Source organism: Gossypium hirsutum, chromosome D07 (genome assembly GCF_007990345.1).
Source record: "Gossypium hirsutum isolate 1008001.06 chromosome D07, Gossypium_hirsutum_v2.1, whole genome shotgun sequence".
NCBI lineage: Eukaryota > Viridiplantae > Streptophyta > Magnoliopsida > Malvales > Malvaceae > Gossypium > Gossypium hirsutum.
The window spans coordinates 6,132,014-6,150,828 of NC_053443.1; the positions used below are offsets into that span (position 1 = coordinate 6,132,014).

Below are 18,815 nucleotides of genomic sequence, written 5' to 3' on the forward strand. Positions count from 1 at the left end.
TTGACTGGATGAGGTGATAAGGGAAAGGGTCTCATGGCTGATGTCGAAGAGGGTAATGAACCACTCTATCATCCAGGCTTTACTCCTCCACATGTTCGAACTCAAGCTGAATATCCGCACAAACCCACTGTCACAATCAGGCCTCAGCAGTCCCTGGCCAGTGCTTCGAACTTTCAAGCTAGATTGGGCTCTAACCCCAAAAACCACCTTGTTAACTCTGTCATTCCTGATTTCGATGAAGTGGCTGAAAAGGAAAGAGTAAAGGAGGAGTTACCAAAGCAGCTAGAGGAAAGGTGCAAATGGCTCGAGGAGAAATTCAGGGCGATGGAAGTCACTGAAAGCTGTCGTGGGATTGACGCTAAAGAGCTGAGCTTAGTTCCTGATTTGGTACTCCCTCATAAGTTTAAGATGCCGGAATTCGAGAAGTATAATGGGACGAATTGCCCAGAGGCTCATATCACCATGTTCTGCAGGCGAATGACTGGATACGTTAACAATGACCAGCTATTAATACACTGTTTCCAAGATAGCCTAGCAGGGGCAGCATCTAAGTGGTACAATCAGCTGAGCCGTACCACGATTGGTTCATGGAGGGACTTGGCATAAGCATTCATGAAATAGTATAGTCATGTGACAGACATGGCTCCTGATATAATTACCCTTCAAAACATGGAGAAGAAGCCGAGCGAAAGCTTTAGGCAGTACGCACAAAGATGGAGGGAAGTCGCAGTCCAAGTTCAACCACCGCTCTTAGAGAAAGGAATGACAATACTTTTTATAAATACATTGAAAGCCCCGTTCATCACACATATGTTAGGAAGTGCAACAAAAAGCTTTTCTAACATAGTCATGAATGGTGAAATGATTGAAAGCGCCATAAGGAGCGGGAAAATTGATGCAGAGGAGAGTAACGAGGTCAATCTCAAGGAAAAGAGAAAATGAGGTGAACAACACGAGTTACTCTAAACCAGTTATTGTGAGTCAGCCAAGAAAGGTGGCTACTAACCAACAAGGTTTATTAAGACAAGAATCTAGAGTGAAACCAGGTACTGAGAAGCTCCAGTTCACACCAATTCCGATGTCATATAAGGATCTCTATCAAAGCTTGTTTGATGCACATGTTGTTGCTCCTCATTACTTAAAACCTCCACAACCTCCGTATCCTAAGTGGTATGATGCGAACGCGCAATGTGACTACCACGCGGGAATTATGGGGCACTCAATAGAGAATTGCATTACCTTCAAAACGCTAGTTGAAAAATTCATCAACATGGGTATTGTCAAGTTGGGTGACTCATCAAGTGCAGAAAATCCGTTACCCAATCATGATTGAGGATGGAGGGACTGGAATGTATGAAGAAGTGGTGAGAAGTTTGCACATCGATGCCATATATGCAGATACAATTAAAAGGGTCCTTGTTAGATATTCGCCTTAGAGATGTTTTAAATAATGGGACTGTAGAGGAAACCCCTAAATTATTTAGAGTCTGTTAAAGTAATGTTCAGAACACACTTGTTGCTTTCAGCCTAGAAGTAATAGGAATTTCTTCGTGAAATAGGCTCACGTCTGAACATTAGTATTTTAATGAAATACATCTTTGAGCAAATGTTCTTTCATTCTTTACGATTTTTTTTCATTCTTTCAGATTTTTTCTGCCAAATTATTCATTCATTCATTCATATTATTCTTTGTATATCCTTTAGCACCTAAAATAGGTCCTTGGATATCAATGACATGAGTGACGCTGCTACAGACTTAGAATCTCCTTTTGAGTGAGATATGTGTTTAGAGAGATCTCACAACTTTGAAGATGACATGGATTGTAGCTTATCTCCAAACTTGTTAAGGATGGTAGAATAAGAGGATAGACAGATCCTGCCTCTCAAAGAATCATTAAAAGTTGTGAGCTTGGTGAAGATTGGAATTGATATGACCTCAAAGACAAATCAAGACATTGTTGAGTTACTTCAAGAATCCAAAGATGTCTACACATGGTCATACCAGGATATGCTCAGGTTAAGCACTGTCATTGCAATCTGAACAACAGCACGATATCAGAAATTTACAGTATGTTCAAGATTAATATCATGCATGATGCAGTGAAAACTCTACCGGAGCAGTGCTTCTCACTTTAGTTCATCACAGTTTTTTCTATTGAATTTGAAATTCTTTCTCTCCGGGTATTGGCTAAGCAAGTTGGATGAAGCAGAATAGATCCGATCGTAATGTGATCAATTGAACTTGATAGAAGGAAAAAGATTAAAAGCTATTCATCACGGTCAGATGTACCAGAAATAAATGATGCAAGCTTATAACAAAAGGTTCATCCTAAAGAATTCAACGAGGTGACCAAATGTTGAAGATCCTCTCTCTACAAAAAAAATATTATGGAGGGAAACAGATGCCAAATGGGGAGGAACCTTATGATTATAGAGAAGGTTTTTTTTCCATAAGAGCTTTGATTTTGAGCGAGATGGATGATAAACCTGCAAAGTCCTGTAAACTCAGATTCAGTCAGGAAACACTCCACTTAAAGAAGGAGAGGACCAAGGTAAAAACCCGCAAATGGCAGTTTGAGTCCCAAAAAAAAGGAAAAAGAAAAAGAAACGATGTCAAAAAATAAAAAGATGAAAATGAAAAATGAAAAAGTAAAATAGAGAGACTAAGGTGAAAACCCGCAAAGGGCTCCTTAGACCAAAGGGGATTTGAATTGAAAACCCAAAAAAGGCGGCTCAAATGTTGATCAAAATGGCGCTTGAAATTTTCAGAGTAGCTCAAATACTGATCAGAATGGGGGCATATAGTGGTCTTGCTATACCTGAATCAGCAGGAAAGGGTAGGCAACATCTTGGGGCATCGACAAAGTATTCCTAAACACATGTTAAACTCAGAATGGTCTTCAGAAAGTCTGTACAACAAAGTTCAAGCTGCGATATCTGGGGCACCTAATCCTTATACTATTTTTGTTATTCTTGGAACACTTCATTCATTTCCAAGATACGCATGCCTAAATCAATTTCTTTGTTATCCATTTTTGTTATCCTCGACAATTTATTCATCTCGAGCTATGCTCAGAACCAACTCTATTCTTATCCATGATCTTTTTGCAAGCATGTTGCATTAGAATAATGATCAATAGACTAATAAAACTTTCACAAGAGAAGTTTTGCTTATTACTCTAGAAGTTTCTAAATAATACGGTAACCTGAAACATGGCTATTATTTAGAATACATCAAGCTTAAAGGTTGAATATCTAAGAAGGAGAGTCTAAATTAAGACTATCCCTTCACATTTTGTCGTTAAAAACATTGACTGAACAAAGGGACAAGAAGGTCATGTTGATGACAATGCTTAAATAAACCAGCAAGCAATGATCATCAGGCAATAGGAAGAGGTTGCCTCAGAGAAGATAGCATTCATTTGCGCATGAGCCTTTGGTACGACACCTTGGGAATGGTGTAAGGGACCAGAAAGATTTAAATCATGTATCCTTGAATAACGATAAGAGAGGATTGAAGAAAATCCAGTCAAGCAAGAAGACGTTGTAGCATGTCAGTGTTAAAGCCTTAATAAACTTCGAGAAATGACAACCTAAGCGGGATCATTCTCCAAAAAATAAAATTCTGCATTCATTCAAATGTCATTCACACATGTCTAGTTAGGAGCATTTGATTCATTTTGATCATGCTATCCTAATCATTAGGCATAACTAGGTTCATTATACATGTCATGTTCTCCAGAGAACAGATCAGTGAAAATAGCAGATCTTGCCTTCCTGCATTGACAGCGAAGCAGATTGAAGATACCAGTCTTACCTCCCTCGGTTGCAGTGGAGCAGGTTGATGGCGGATTTTACCTCCCTAAGGTTACAGTGGAGTACATTGAAGCCAGTAATTCTATCTCCCTGGGCAACAGTGGAATAGATTGAAGGTTACAGATCTTATCTCCCAAAGCAGTAGTGGAGCAGATCGAAGATGGCAGATTTTACCTCCCTGAGGTTACAGTGGAGTACATTAAAGCCAATAATTCTATCTCCCTGGGCAGCAGTGGAATAGATTGAAGATTACAGATCTTATCTCCCTAGGCAGTAGTGGAGTAGATCGAAGATGGAAGATTTTACCTCCCTCAGGTTACAGTAGAGTATATTGAAGCCAGTAATTTTATCTCCCTGGTCGGCAGTGGAATCGATCGAAGAAAGCAGATCTTGTCTTCCCATACTGGTAGCGAAGTAGATCGAAGATACAAGTTTTATCTCCCTGAAGTTGCAGTGGAGCGGACAGAAATAACCGGTCCTATCTCCTTGGAGTTACAATGGAGTGGATTAAAATCACAGATCTCATCTCTCTAAAATTGCAATAGAGCAGATCGCATCCGATTTATCTTTAAGGCGTAGCAGAACAAGTAGAAGCTATAAGTCTTATCTCCCTAAAGTTGCTGTGGAGCAGATTAAAGATAGCAAATTTTGTTCTTGTGAGAATCTACAATGTACGAATCCTATCTCCCTGACATTGCAGTGGAGTAGATTGAAACGCTAGTTCCTGTACCTCTGAAGATGCAGTAGGAAGGAATGAAGCTACTTGAAGAAGAAAAGCACTGAAGAAGTCGAGGCTCAGTAAGACCGGGCACAATTGGGCTTTTAGTCTTTGCTCTATTCCGTTACACGACAACGAGCAAAAAGGGGCAGCTGTAGAGCCCAAATATGCCCGGGCCCAAACAAATAAATGGGCTCAAAATTACCCATTTACAAGCTTAGCCCAATAGTACTGACCCAAACTAAACCTAGCCCAAAAAACAAAAAAAAAACACAGAAACCTCCTCCCTTTCTAGCCGCCGCAAGGTGCGGAGCAAGCCTCCTCCACGTGCGTCGTTCCTCCCCGCGCGCCACGTCTTGCTCACCGTACCTGCAGCAACAAAAATACAACAAAGAAAAAGGAACAAAACAGAATAGCAAAAAAATCGGGCAACAATATATATTTCTTTTTATTTTGTTCATGTTTTCATTTCCATTTCGGCTATAAAAGGCCAACTTCAATATGTAAATACGGGGAGGTGGTGTAAAGAAATACGAAAATAGAGAGAAATACAGAGGAAATTTGTTTTTCGAAGGTTTTTGTTCTTACTTTGAAGTGTTCATCGTTTTTTTGCATATATATATTTATTTTATTTTATTTTCTCATTTTATTTTGCCTAAAACAACAAAGAAAATAAGGGAATCACTTACCTGTTCGTCGAGGTCGTCGTGCCACCACCATCTCCGCCGTCATCGGAGCTTTGGGTGGGGAGGCTGATGAACGGCGACACATGATTGCTAAGGTCGAAACCCTAGCAGAGCAAAAAAGGGGCAGCATTCTTTTTTTGTTTTAAAAATGGGCTATCAAATTTTAAAGGGAAAATTTTGATTTAAATAGTGTTACAAAAACGGCGCCGTTTCACCCAGGAGGATCCGCATGTTCTGCCTTTAAATGGGATATTTTCGCTATGGGTCCTTCCTTTTTGTGGCGCACTTCAATTAAATCCTTTTTTATTTCTTTTAATTTTAACTTCACATTTTGTTTCTTTCTCAATTTAGTCCATCACTGCACAACATTTTATGGACGGTATTAATTTCGCTTTTAGTCCTCCATTGTTGGGCGCGTATCCAAATTAGTTTTTTTAAATTTATTTCAAATTTGCCCCGCTTTTTCTGTTTTAGTTCAATTTAGTTCATTTATCAGTTATTTTATTATTATTTTTTATGCTATTATCATTATACCATTATTAATTATTATTATATTATTAACTATCATATTTTCATACATATATACGTCTATTTTTATATGTAATATATATATGTATATTTTATTTTTATATGTATATAATTTTAAGCCTTTATAAATACATGCATAAATTTATAAATACGTTTTTCCTTATATTTTTATTCTATTTTCTTAACTTTTATATACTTTATATTATATATATACTCTTTTTTTTTATTTTGTAAATATATATATATACATATACATATAAATACTTTTATATTTTTATTTTATTTTCACGATTTTCAAATATATATACATGCATTTTTTATTAGTTTTGATTGATACACTCCATTCCATCTTTTTTATATGTATCCTTGTATATGCGTATTAAATATATGTCTACACATATTTGTAAATTTACTTGTATATTGTACTTGTATATATATATTTGTAAATATTTAGTCATAAATGCTTTAAATTAAAATATTTGTATCATATTGTACACTATTTTTTAACATACCCTTTTTGAAAATATAGTTTGGTTTTAACCATACATCAAAGTTATTTTCTTGATTCAAAGGTTTTTTTTTTTGAATAAAAGCAATATTCGAAGTTTGAGATTTTCGAGGGAAATTGAGCCCTAAAGTATTGGGTTCTGATTTTCTTTGTTAATCTTAAATAACCGAGGATATTCTTTATTCAAAATGCATGTGTATAAAAATCATTTTTGGGAACTTAACTTGTTGTGTCCTAACGCATTGGGTGTGGCATGTTACTTTCTCAAAATGAAGATTTTCACATAAAATAAAAGTGATATTCAAAGTTCGGGGATTATGAGGAATTGTACATTAACGTATTGGGACTCGATTTCTTTACATGACTTGAACAATTGATTATCCTTTTTCAAATTTCATCATTTGAGCTGATTTTAGAAATCTTTTTGGGCGTTACGAGGGTGCTAACCCTTCCTCATGCGTAACTGACTCCCGGACTTGTTTTCTCAAAATTCGTAGACAAAAATAATTTTTAAGGTGAGCCGATCACACCTCAATAAAGGATCGGTGGCGACTCCAGTTTTATTTTTAATGTCGACAACTAAATTTTTGTTTTCAAAAAACGGTTTCGACATATTATAAAATTGATAATAACATTTTTACTGATAAAAATTAAAATAAAACATATAATATGCTAATTTTTTATGTTTTTTTATTGAATTATACATCTATATATAAAATTGTATAAAATTAATTAATAATAATAAATACAATTAATTCGTACATCGCACAAGTAAAAAAATAGTGTGTATGTATGTAGATGCACGAGTAAGAAACTACTGTATAGCTATGCATGTTTTACTCCCTATATTTTGGCTTTGCATTTATGCATTTAATGTGTCATATTTTTGGTATTTAACCAATTCTTTTTAATTCTGAGCAGCACTAGTTTCTTTTTGGCTGAAATTTGAAGTAGAACCTTGAAATTTTCTATTTTGTTAGATAAGTCCTTATACTTTTATTAACCCAAATAAGCCTTAAACTTTAATTTATACCCAAATAAATCTTTTAACTTTTAATTAACCCAAATGGGGCTTATTTATGTACAAAAAAAGTATAGAGGCTAATTTGATAAAAGTAAACTAGTTCAAGGACCATTTTAAGAGTTTAGCCTTTTTTCCCTCTGTTTATATTTTATAAGATAGTTAATGTCCATGGAATCTGGACTGCCAGATGGAGCTGCTTGTTCTTTCGACAAATCAGTTTACAATGTCCAAAACCTAATCTCAGACATGACATTAGTAGTTGTTTTGACACCATGTTGTTTCCCATTTTTTATTATATATTTTGAATATTCCATCTATATTAAAATCGTATGATATATATTCTTCTATATACTTATATTAAGTTCTAAGTTGATGTCACGAATCAATTATACACCGATTCAATTTAAAAATTATTAAAAACATTAAAGTATCAATATAATATGAGAGTCTAAAATTGCAAATAGGGCCACTTTATTTGGGGGAGTAGGGCCTTACCTGTCCCTTTGATTCACCATTTATTAGATTTCAATTCAATTATTAAATAGTCCTTTCTCAACCTTTAAATAAAAAAATAATAATACATTTCAACTCATGTCCTCCAGCATTAACAACAATGTCAATACTAACTAGACTAAAACTCAATAAATATAAAATCTATACACTTATATATAAAATAATGGGTCCAAAGGGCCTGCCTTCTTTAACAAGTGTCTAGATATTGGGTGTTTTCTTTTTTATATTATGTTAATAATGGTTAAATTATAATTTTGCTTCCTCTAATTTTTTTTAGGTATATTTCTCCCTTTTTTTTTCTTTTTTCTTTTTGCATTTTTATCAATATCGTTAAATTTAAGTTTTGGTTTCTCTAATATGTTTAAATTTGACATTTAATCTTTATATTTTAATTTTTAATATAAATTGGTCGCTATATTTTTATAATGTTATTAATTCATTCAAATAGTTAATATTGTTAACTTTTTAATTAAAATATTGCATTATCATATATAGTTTAAAAACCCCAAAAGTCTTAAATACTGACACGTGGTTCCTGTTTCTTTTATGTTTGTAATTTTAGAAAAATGATTAAATTTTGATTTTGATTTTCTATTATGCCTAAATTTAAATTTTAACCACTACACTTTAATTTCTAATAAAATTTGGTCCATGTATTTTTATAATATTATTAATTAATCCAAATAATTAATATCATTAAATTTTATAAGTATAATTAGAATATATTTTAACTTTCAAAATCTTTCTATAATTTAACACAAATAAATAATCAACCTGATACGAAGTAAGAGAATGATACTAATTATAATAAATAAATCTCAACAACATAACTATTTAACTCCAAGATCAAATTGTGTATCTATGAATATGTTGTCTTTTTTATGTAGTAAGTATTTTATATAAGATTTTCATAGTGGAGGATGTATAACTGATATCATCTTTGACTTTTTAATCACTTCAATTCCGTCATATATAATCTCTCATCAAAAGCTTTCCAATGATAATAGGATTAAATCCATTTTTTTTATTCATCATTAATAGTGGTATCGTAGATATTTTTTGAAAAGGTGAACGATTAGTTATGAAATATGTTCCGTTTTCATAAATAGAGGATTGAATCCCCTACCACATAATTAAGAAATGAGGTGAGCAACCACTTATTTTTCTAATCATTTATTTATTTTCTTTAATGAGTCATTATAATACATGTTAAAATGTAACATTAATACCACTAATATACATATCGTTATTTAGTCTCTAAACATTTAATTCTTAAAATAAATAGGTAAAATATTGACTTATCACCAAGAGATGAGGTCAAAAATTTTGTTTAGGGGTCAAGATAAAATTATAAAATTTGGGGGCCAAAATTAAAACTTTTGTATTAAAAATACTTAAATTAAATTATTAGATTTTCGAAAGGGCTAAAATTTTAAATTTTCTATTTAATCAAAGGTTAAAAAAGACTAAATTTAATTTATTAATTTTGGTTTGTCTCAGTAGAGTCTTTCAGTGGCATGTTTCGATCCCCTTTCCCGTTACTTAGAAAAAATGAGCCACCGATTCAGATACAAGATACTATCATTACTGCCCGGACAATTAGACACCCAACCCGTAATCGCAATGGTCCAATTGCAAGAGCGGAGCTCTATACCAACTGAGTTATATCCCCTAGCCAAGTGGAGCATGCATGAAGGAGTCAGATGTTTCTTATATTCTTTCCCTTAGCACCAAAGAGGGGCCAATCGCCATCCGGTTTACGATCTGAGCATAATTCTATTCAGGTCGGGGGTGATATTCAAGTAAAGCACTCTCAATAATAACAATTATAGGATTCAAACTTGGTCCAAATATTTAGGAAAGAAATCCACTTCCACTTCTTCCAACCACTTATACATCTTTAACATATATAAAAACTAAATACATAGTTTATTGTAGCTAGGCGCCATAGAAAAAAGGAAAGAAAGAATGTAAAATTTTAGGTTTGGTCCTTTTATTATATTTATATTTGAGATTTTGCCCTTATATTTAATTTGACATAATGTGTTGATTTACTTTTACAATATAATTAGTTAGCCAAATAATTAACATGGTTTATAGTTTTAGTTCAAATGCTCAAGTGGATTTTTCTTTAAAAATACTCATTCCAATAAATTTTTTTATGTTAGTATGATTAGTTAGAAGATGATTAAGCCTTGATGTAGTTAAGAGAGGTTTTTTTAATAAAAGATCCATGTCATTATTTTAATTAGAATAATTAAAAGTGTTAGCTATTTTGAATAACCAATTATATAGTAAAAATAAAAGGATCAAATTATGTGAATTTAATTCTAAATTTAAGTATAATAAAGGAACCAACATTAGAACTTGACCAAGAAAAGGGATAAAAGGAGAGAAAAATAAATAAAGAGAAAAAATAAAAAAATTATTTTTAAGGTATTTTATATTTATAAACTATGTATTTAAATTGTTTTCTATGTTTTATTTAGAAAAAAAAATAATATATTCTATTTACGTGCTAATTTTCATGATTAAAACTCTATAATAAAATAATAATATTTTAGAACTTAAAAATTATTATTTATTAAAATTTAATTTAAAAATTATTAAAAACTGTATCGTTGCGGGGTTCAAGTTTCCTTTTTCTGTATTTAGTTTTTTTAGTAAATATATTGAGTCGCATTCGCAACAAGGGGATGTAGCTCAGATGGTAGAGCGCTCGCTTAGCATGCGAGAGGTACGGGGATCGATACCCCGCATCTCCACAATTTTGAAATTAAACTAAACCTGATGGATAAAAAGCAGGGGCCTGTTTCCTTTATCATGAACCGGTCTCTCGTAAACCTCAGGGATATTGGAGTGATCCATTGTTCTTGGGTGAACTACAGCACTATTTCCTGTGGCTATTTGTGGTTCAGTAAATGATGGAACAATTATATAGATTTTTCTAATTTATTAAATAGTTGTCAAAAGTTATTTTTGTCAATTTTATTTTTTTATTATTAAATTAAATTTATGATACTTATTAATTTAAATTATTCCAATCTTTTATATGCATTATTTAAAAATAAAATAAAAATGTCTATTGAGTCTTAGTTCGATTGACATCGGTATTGTTGTCAGAGCAGGAGGCTATGAGTTCGAGTGTACTGAAGCGCATTGTTCTCTTATTTAAAGGTTAAGGAGGGGCTATGAGTAATTTTTGACATTGTATCAAAAATAAAAATAAAACAAAAGTTAAAACACTCATTTCCAAATAAATCATGTTCAAATCTTAAATTACTGCATATATTGGTCATTTTCTTTAAATATATCATTTAAATTAAAATAAGAATAATTAATAAATTTATTTTTATTTATTTTAATTAATAAATAAACATAACATAATAATTTACAAGAAAATTAATTAAAATGTAGCATAATAAAAAAGTAATATTAAGCATATTAAAATATACATAAATTATTTCTATTTATTTTCATTCTTTTTGCTAATTTCTTTTCCCTTCTTTCATTTTCATTTTTTTGGGTAAAGCAACTTTTAGTCCTTAAACTTTTATCATTTTTACTATCATGATTCCAAACTGTTTTTGGTCCACTTAGCTTTGGCACTTGGCAGCTTTTTTTAATTTGATCATTGACTTTGGATTTTGTTAAGGAATGATAATGTTACACTTTGAGATTGTTCTACATCATCACTTAATTTTTTAAAAAAATTTAAATTCTTTTATAATTGTTGTATGATTTTTAAATATTCTTAGATTATCACAGAGTTAGTTTCATCACACCTTTATGGAATCCAAATTTAGGGTTCAAATCGGGAAAAATTGCAAATAAAAAAGTTGAAGGACCAAATTGAAGAAATTATCAAATTCAAGGACTATAGGCTGCTTTATCCCTTTATTCTTTTCTCTTTGTTTAAGTTTGAAATGCTCCTCTTTTACCCATTCGCCAAATTAAAGAAAAGGACTGTTGTCAATATTTGAGGTATGCGCATTTACAGTGCTTACTACGTTGTTTTTATATAATTAGTATGGTATTCACACACTTCGCTTTGGGTAAGAGGTATGCATGGCCGGGCTGGGCTCAATCAAAAATTTAAGCATGTTTGTTAGGTTCAGTTTTGGCTCAGCCCGAAAAATGAGCTTAAAATTTTGTCCAAATCCGATTTGGATAAAATGTTAAAATCAGGGCTCGACCCGGCCCGCCCATATTAATTTTTATATTATTATTTATATAATTTTAAAATATATATAATACATCAAAAATACTAAAAACATCAAAATAAATATTTCCCAACGAATTGAAAATAAATTTTAAAAAATATGTATACTTAAATAACATTAAAATAGATTCAACTTAACAAGCAAATGCCTCTAAAATAATAACAAAATTAACAAATGTTTTTAAAATAATAACAAAATTAACAATAAAATAAGTTTTATACAATATCCAAACAATAACAACAAAATATTAGCAACATAATAGTAAAATGGTAGCAAAATAGGGAGAAAATAATATAAAAATAATTTTTTTGTCCTTTAGTGAATTCAGGTCGGGCCGGGCTTGGACGAAAAATGCCTTACCTGAGACCAGATCCATTTTCTAAACGAGTCTTAATTTTTTGTCCAAGCTCATTTTTCGGGCCTATATTTTTGCCCAAACCCTCTCGCGTTTCAGGCCGGGCCTGGTGGCCCAACCCATGAACATGTCTACTTTGAATTAATTATTTTTTATTAAATTATAAAGTAAAAATTTAGAAATTATAATCTTTTAAAAGTTTTTGTACGCTTTATATATTTAAAATTTAATATTCATACTTTTATTTTAAAAAATTCAGTCCATTTATTTTTCGAATTTAAGAATTTAGATCCATTTGTTAACACCATTAATTTTTCTTTTGTTAAATTTTCTGTGACCTTTTGAAACTAAAAAAAAAAGCTCACTTGATATCCATGTAATAAAAAAATTATAATGAACCTGAATTTAATAAAAAAATTAATGGTACTAACAATTCTTAAATTAAAATTTAATCATTTTTATATTTTTTTAAAAAGTAAAGGGATTGGAATTGCAATTGACCCATTATGTGCTCATGTCAAAAAAAAAAATTAGACACTATTGTGCTTTACAAAATCCATTAAATTACATCACTATTAATTTCTAATAATTTTGTTAAATTATAGAGAAATTCGTCTAAATTGAACAAAATAGGTTGAGAGCCAATTAAGACAATAATAAAAAAAGTAAAGGCCAAATTAGTAAACAAAATTATGAAAATTGAATTTTTTTAAATAGAATTAAGGAAAAAGCTATCCAAAAAGCAAAAATAGGAATAATAAAAATGATCTAAATCGATTAATAGAAAGACTATCTTTAAATTTTAATTCAATTTTTTTGGACAGAAAATTCTGATAAATAACTAAACAATAATGGACCCTCAAAGATTATTTTATCATCTCTTTGTTTTCACCAAAAACATAAACAACAAAGAAGAAACCATGTATTAAATAATTAGTTGGAACTGGTAATAAAGAAATCAGACATCATTTGAAAGAAAAATCAATTCTTTCATATAAACTTTTAATAAAAGAATTATTTTTTCGTTAAAATATGTCTACATAAATTTATAATTTAGTCCCTTTATTTTTATTTTTAGGAATTTAATTTTTCTATTTTTCAGGTTTTAAAATTCAGGTTCAATTTTAACACTATTAATTTTTTGTTAAATTTGTTGGTATGACAAATTGAAATATAAAAAAGAATTTACGTGACAACCATGTAACTAAAAAAAATATTATAATGAATGTGAATTTAACAAAATAATTTTAATAGTACCAACTATCGGACCTAATTTTAAAATTTTGAAAAGTAAAGAAATTAAATTTCTAAAAATAAAAGTATAAAGACAATGCCTCTTCCTTCCTCAATTTTTATCTTCATAATTATCCTCTATGTTTATTTTATTGTTTATGTTTAATATTTGTATATTATCTTCAAAGTTTGAACTTACATTTTACGAGGTTACCGCTATTCCATTGACTTGATGTTTTATGTAAAAAGCTATGATTTTCAATCCCAAGGCAAGATAAAAGCCAAAACTAATGCACACAATCTAAACTCCTACTGAAGAACTACTCAAAACATTGTCTTCAACTCCATGTTTACATACTTTTTCTTTATTGCATATCCATCATAAGAATATATTACTTTTATGAGGGCTGTCGACCATTGCCAAAAATGAAAAAGTACTAAGCTTTCCCTTTTAATTATTTCACTTTTCCATAAAAAGATGCCGAGTGGATCACCTCTTACTCCACTCATTTTATGTAAGGAGGGGCGAAACCATAATTTTATTTTGTTAACTTTAAAATTATTTGGGGTAAAGCATGAATTTTGTATTAAAAACTTTAAATTGAATTATAAAATATTAAGAAGGATTAACAAAGCAATTAACCCTTTGAGCATAGGGGCTAATCGGCCAAGTCCCTACCTACCCCTTGTATGTAAAAAATGTAGATATTAAACCAATCTAAGAATCGAGCTAATTAGGCCCACTCTAAACCGAATTGAATTTGGAATAGATTCTTGTTTATTTTGATAAGTTTTGTTTGATCAAACTAATGCGAATGGGTGAAATCATGAATTTTATGCTAGAAAGATTGAAATAAATTTATAATATTTTGAAAGATCGAAAAGGGTTTAAATTGAATCATCAATTTTTGGAAGGGATTAAAAATGCAACTTTTTTCACTTGACTAAGAAACTAAAAGGATTTAAATTGAATCATTAATAGTTAGGAGGGGTTAAAATTTTAAAAAAGAATCATTTGTCTTAAGGGCTGAAATTAAAGTATTAAATTTATTGAGAGGCCAAAAGAGAGATTTTTCCAGCAAAAACCCATGCTTGCCATCTTGGCTTTGCCCTAGAATCAAAACTTGAAAGACCAAACAGTTTTCATGTTAAATAGTCCACATGTCCAAGTGTTACCTTACTCATTCCAAATTTAAAATTCTTTCCGACCAATATTTGAGATTCCAAATTTAAAATTCTTTCCGACCAATATTTGAGAGGACTTAAACAAAAATACTATATAAAATTAAATATGTTTAAACTATGAATCAAGCTTAGGAATTAATACTAAAAGCTCAAATTCAATCCGGCTGAACTTATTTTTTAAGTTTATGATATAATTATTTTTATAAATGATGTAATTTATGTTATATAAAAATTATACTATAATGTAAGTATTTAAAAATAAATAAAGTTATTTATACTTAAATATAGTATGGATAGGTCTAAATGAGTTTAGGTTAATTATTTATAAATATAGGTATCTTAAGCAAAATTGAACATTCATATTTCAAATTGATCAATACATAAACAATTATATATGGAAAAACGATATTATATATAGCTTGTGGGTTTTTTAGACTCTACAAGTGAATTAAGAATGTGACATTTGTTATAAGGTATAATAAAAAAATTAAATATATAAATAAATGAGATCCTTGTGACAATTTCAATCATGTTTGAGGAGTCTGAAAACTATACAAGTTGTCAATTCAAATAATTACCTCATAGGGATTAATCTCAAAACTACACATGAACTTTGATTCATTGTGCAATTATACATACGGAATTTTAATTGTGGTTCAAATACATATATAAAACTTTGATTTTGATTCAGTTATACACGTTTAAAGAAATAAATAGATTAAATAATTTTATATTGAAAAATATAATTATTTATGTATGCAATGTGTAACATAAAATAGTGGTACATCAATAATGATGTTAATAATTTCTGAAAAATGAATCAAATCAAATTTCATGTATAAAATCATGCAAAATCAAAGTTCATGCATAACATTGCAAATTAGATCAAAGTTCATGTATAATTTTGACAATTATCCCTTGTCCCATATTGATATTGTAACACCCCAAACCCGGCCTAGACGTTATAGCCGAATCTGGCAATGTCACATGGAATGGGATTTGAAGACAAGATTGTTGAGTTAAAACCGTTATAGTTAGTTAGCTTTTATTTAATTTGGAAAAAAAAATAAGTACTAGTTGATTTGCTTTAAAACTTGTCTCTTAGCGGAAGCTTTTGTAACCAATTAATTTATGGAAAATCGTTTCTATTTTCGAAAACCTTAGTTTTTAGAAAAACCGTGTTTCGTTGAGTTGCAGTTTAAAAAACAATCTATAAAAACAATATAAAGTCCCAAATTTAAAGCCAACCAGACCATAGTCCAAAAGTTACAACAAAAACCCCAAATAAGTAATAAATTTTAGACATTAACGGAAAACAGTCTAAAATTTACGTGTGGCCACCGTCGAGTCCTCCGCTGCACCAACCTGTCAAGTCAGGGGATTACCTGTACAGATTAAACAGAAAAAGAGTGAGTTTTCGCAAACTCAGTGTGTAATCCCCACAAAAAACATGCATACAGATATTCAACAACATTCAGTTAGATACAGTCTAGGGCCTAGGTCCATCACATAATTAATTTGGGCCTTAGCCCATTCAGATACAGTCTCATTAATACATTAGGGCCTTGGCTCATATTAGAATGCAGATACAGTAAATCAGAATCCTACCCACCAGCCTCTACACACCATCTCCGTCCAACCCGACACACCATGTGGGGATTAAATCAACCCACCCATCCCTACACACCATGCTATACCGAAATGCGGCACATAATCAGAAGGTTGCAGCTGAGCTGCTAGATAACAGGCTTAATAGCCTTTCAGACACTTCCTCCTAATATCATCAACTCACCCCGATGCAATGCAACATACAAAATATGTCATGCCATTATGCAATTAATAGTACACACATTCAGATATCATAAGTCATGCTCGGTATAGAAATCAGACAGACAGATATTACATATAGAGGTCTAAGTAAAGCTTACCGACCCTACAGTAGGTCCACAGTCGACTTGGGCGACCCGTGCAACCTTACAGAACTTTTTAGAAAAATGGGCTAACACGCCCATGTGGCCCACTCAGCCCAAATTGGCCTTGGCCTCGTGATCCATTTTTAATGTAACTCGTGCTAGTTAATTATTCATATATGTTTTCACTATTTACTTATATGTTCCTTTAAAGCTGTCTACTTGAGTCACTGTTACTAAATTATTTATATCTTGAGCTACAGAATTTCGAATTAAGATCCACTTGATGTATTTGAAACTAGACTCAAATACCTTTCTACCATAAGATTTTTAGAATTTTTTATTTGGCCAATAAGTACAGTAAAATCTTCAAACTTACCCCTGTTCTGCTGTCTACAGCTTCGTCCCTTCTTTATTAAAAATTAATTATATCTTAGTACAAAATTTGGATGATGTTTCCATTTGTTTCTATTGAAAATAGGCTCATTAATAATTTAAAAATATAAATTTTAACCTCTAATTATTTTTCTCCAATTTTTGATAATTTTCCAAAGTTAGAATAGGGGAACCCGAATTCATTCTGACCTTATCTCACAAAGTTTATTATACCTCACGATTTACAATTCCATTACTTACACTGTTTCTTCTATGAGAAACTAGACTTAATAAGTTTTAATACCATATTTTTTCATCCTCTAATTCGATTTCTACAATTTATGGCAATTTTTCAAAGTTAGCCTACTGTTGTTGTCCAAACAGCAAGTAATTTAGGCTTTTCGTCGAATCCTTTTTTTTTTGCGTTTCGGGTACACATCTGGTTTTGTTTGATGCTGAAACAGTCCCCGAGAACTCCAAAGCCTTTAATCAAGATACTCAACATTAATTTAACGGACTTACAAGCGAATTGACAACCAAGAACGAACAGAAACCCAACTTACCACCAACGATAACCCTCCGTTTAACTATTGCTATGATGAGAACACTGAATTCACCAATCCGAGCCTCCCCGTACGCCCAAATCGCAGAGAAAAAATATTACCACTTCAGTTGCTAAGAGATTCATGACAGAAACGAAGAGAAACACTTACTGAAACTAAGCGAGCACTAACCGCGTGCGAAAACGAAGGAAAATAAATGGATTAAGGAAAAATCAAGAAGAAGAAAGAGAAGAGAAATATGGAAAAACTCAGAGAATTTCGACAAGAGGAGAGGGAGAAGAATAGACAGCAGAATTTTTTTGAAAAAGAGAGTCAAAATTCCCCTAATTCCCACTACTCAGAATCTCCCTATTACACAACTCTATCCCGAAATTTGAGCAAAATAATAATACCCTTACCTACATAAAAATTCGAATACAAGACCTCCACCATAATAACACACCATTTAACCACCAAACCAGCAGACCCATTCTAATGTAATTTACCCAACAATAAAAAAACCTATTGAACAAGAGTAAGGCCTAATTCCTTAATTCATTTAAAATACCAAAATTTGTCCATGTAAAGGCTCAAACTTAGGACCTCCCAAACACTCCCAGAACACATAACCACTAAAATTAACAGATATTTATATAATATTTCACAATAACGAAATTAAAAATTTTGGGGCGTTATATATAAGTCATATTTCTACAAAGATGTTATATCTTAATCTAATCCAACTTAAATTCGACCTGTATACACAGCAATGGTGCAATGCCAAATAGGTTGGGGCCTTGGGTATAATAATTTTTTTAGTCCTTCTAAGATTTAATTGCTTTATTTAATCTTTTTTTAGCTCTTTAATTATATGAGAATTTAATAATTTAATTTCAACCATTTTAACATAAATGATTTTAGCTTTGATTCATCCAAAAAATTTTAATTTCATGAGTTTTGTAATACAAAATTTCTAGTTTTGTCCTTACTTATCATTAACAAATGGTTGAAAGAAGTGAAAGTGAACTTCTTCGTCGAACATTTAAATCAAATTCAAATACTAAAATCGTCATTGTCAAAAAAAGTTCTACCTAAATACTATCCGCAAACTATAAACTTGATGAAGACATTTGTGGTATTAAAAAAAGGCACTTACCCATAAAGTTTTGTTCGTAATTTATTGCAGCCTATATGCTCTT

The 18,815-nt window shown here is 31.1% G+C and overlaps 2 non-coding genes across 2 annotated transcripts; both read left to right on the forward strand.

The window, feature by feature from the left end:
• Window positions 1–10,485: 10,485 nt before the first annotated feature.
• Window positions 10,486–10,558, forward strand: TRNAA-AGC (transfer RNA alanine (anticodon AGC)). The gene has a single exon. It is a non-coding gene; the product is annotated as a tRNA-Ala (tRNA).
• Window positions 10,559–10,588: 30 nt separating this feature from the next.
• Window positions 10,589–10,728, forward strand: LOC121219739 (small nucleolar RNA snoR74). Its single transcript, XR_005916630.1, has one exon. It is a non-coding gene; the product is annotated as a small nucleolar RNA snoR74 (small nucleolar RNA).
• Window positions 10,729–18,815: the final 8,087 nt, after the last annotated feature.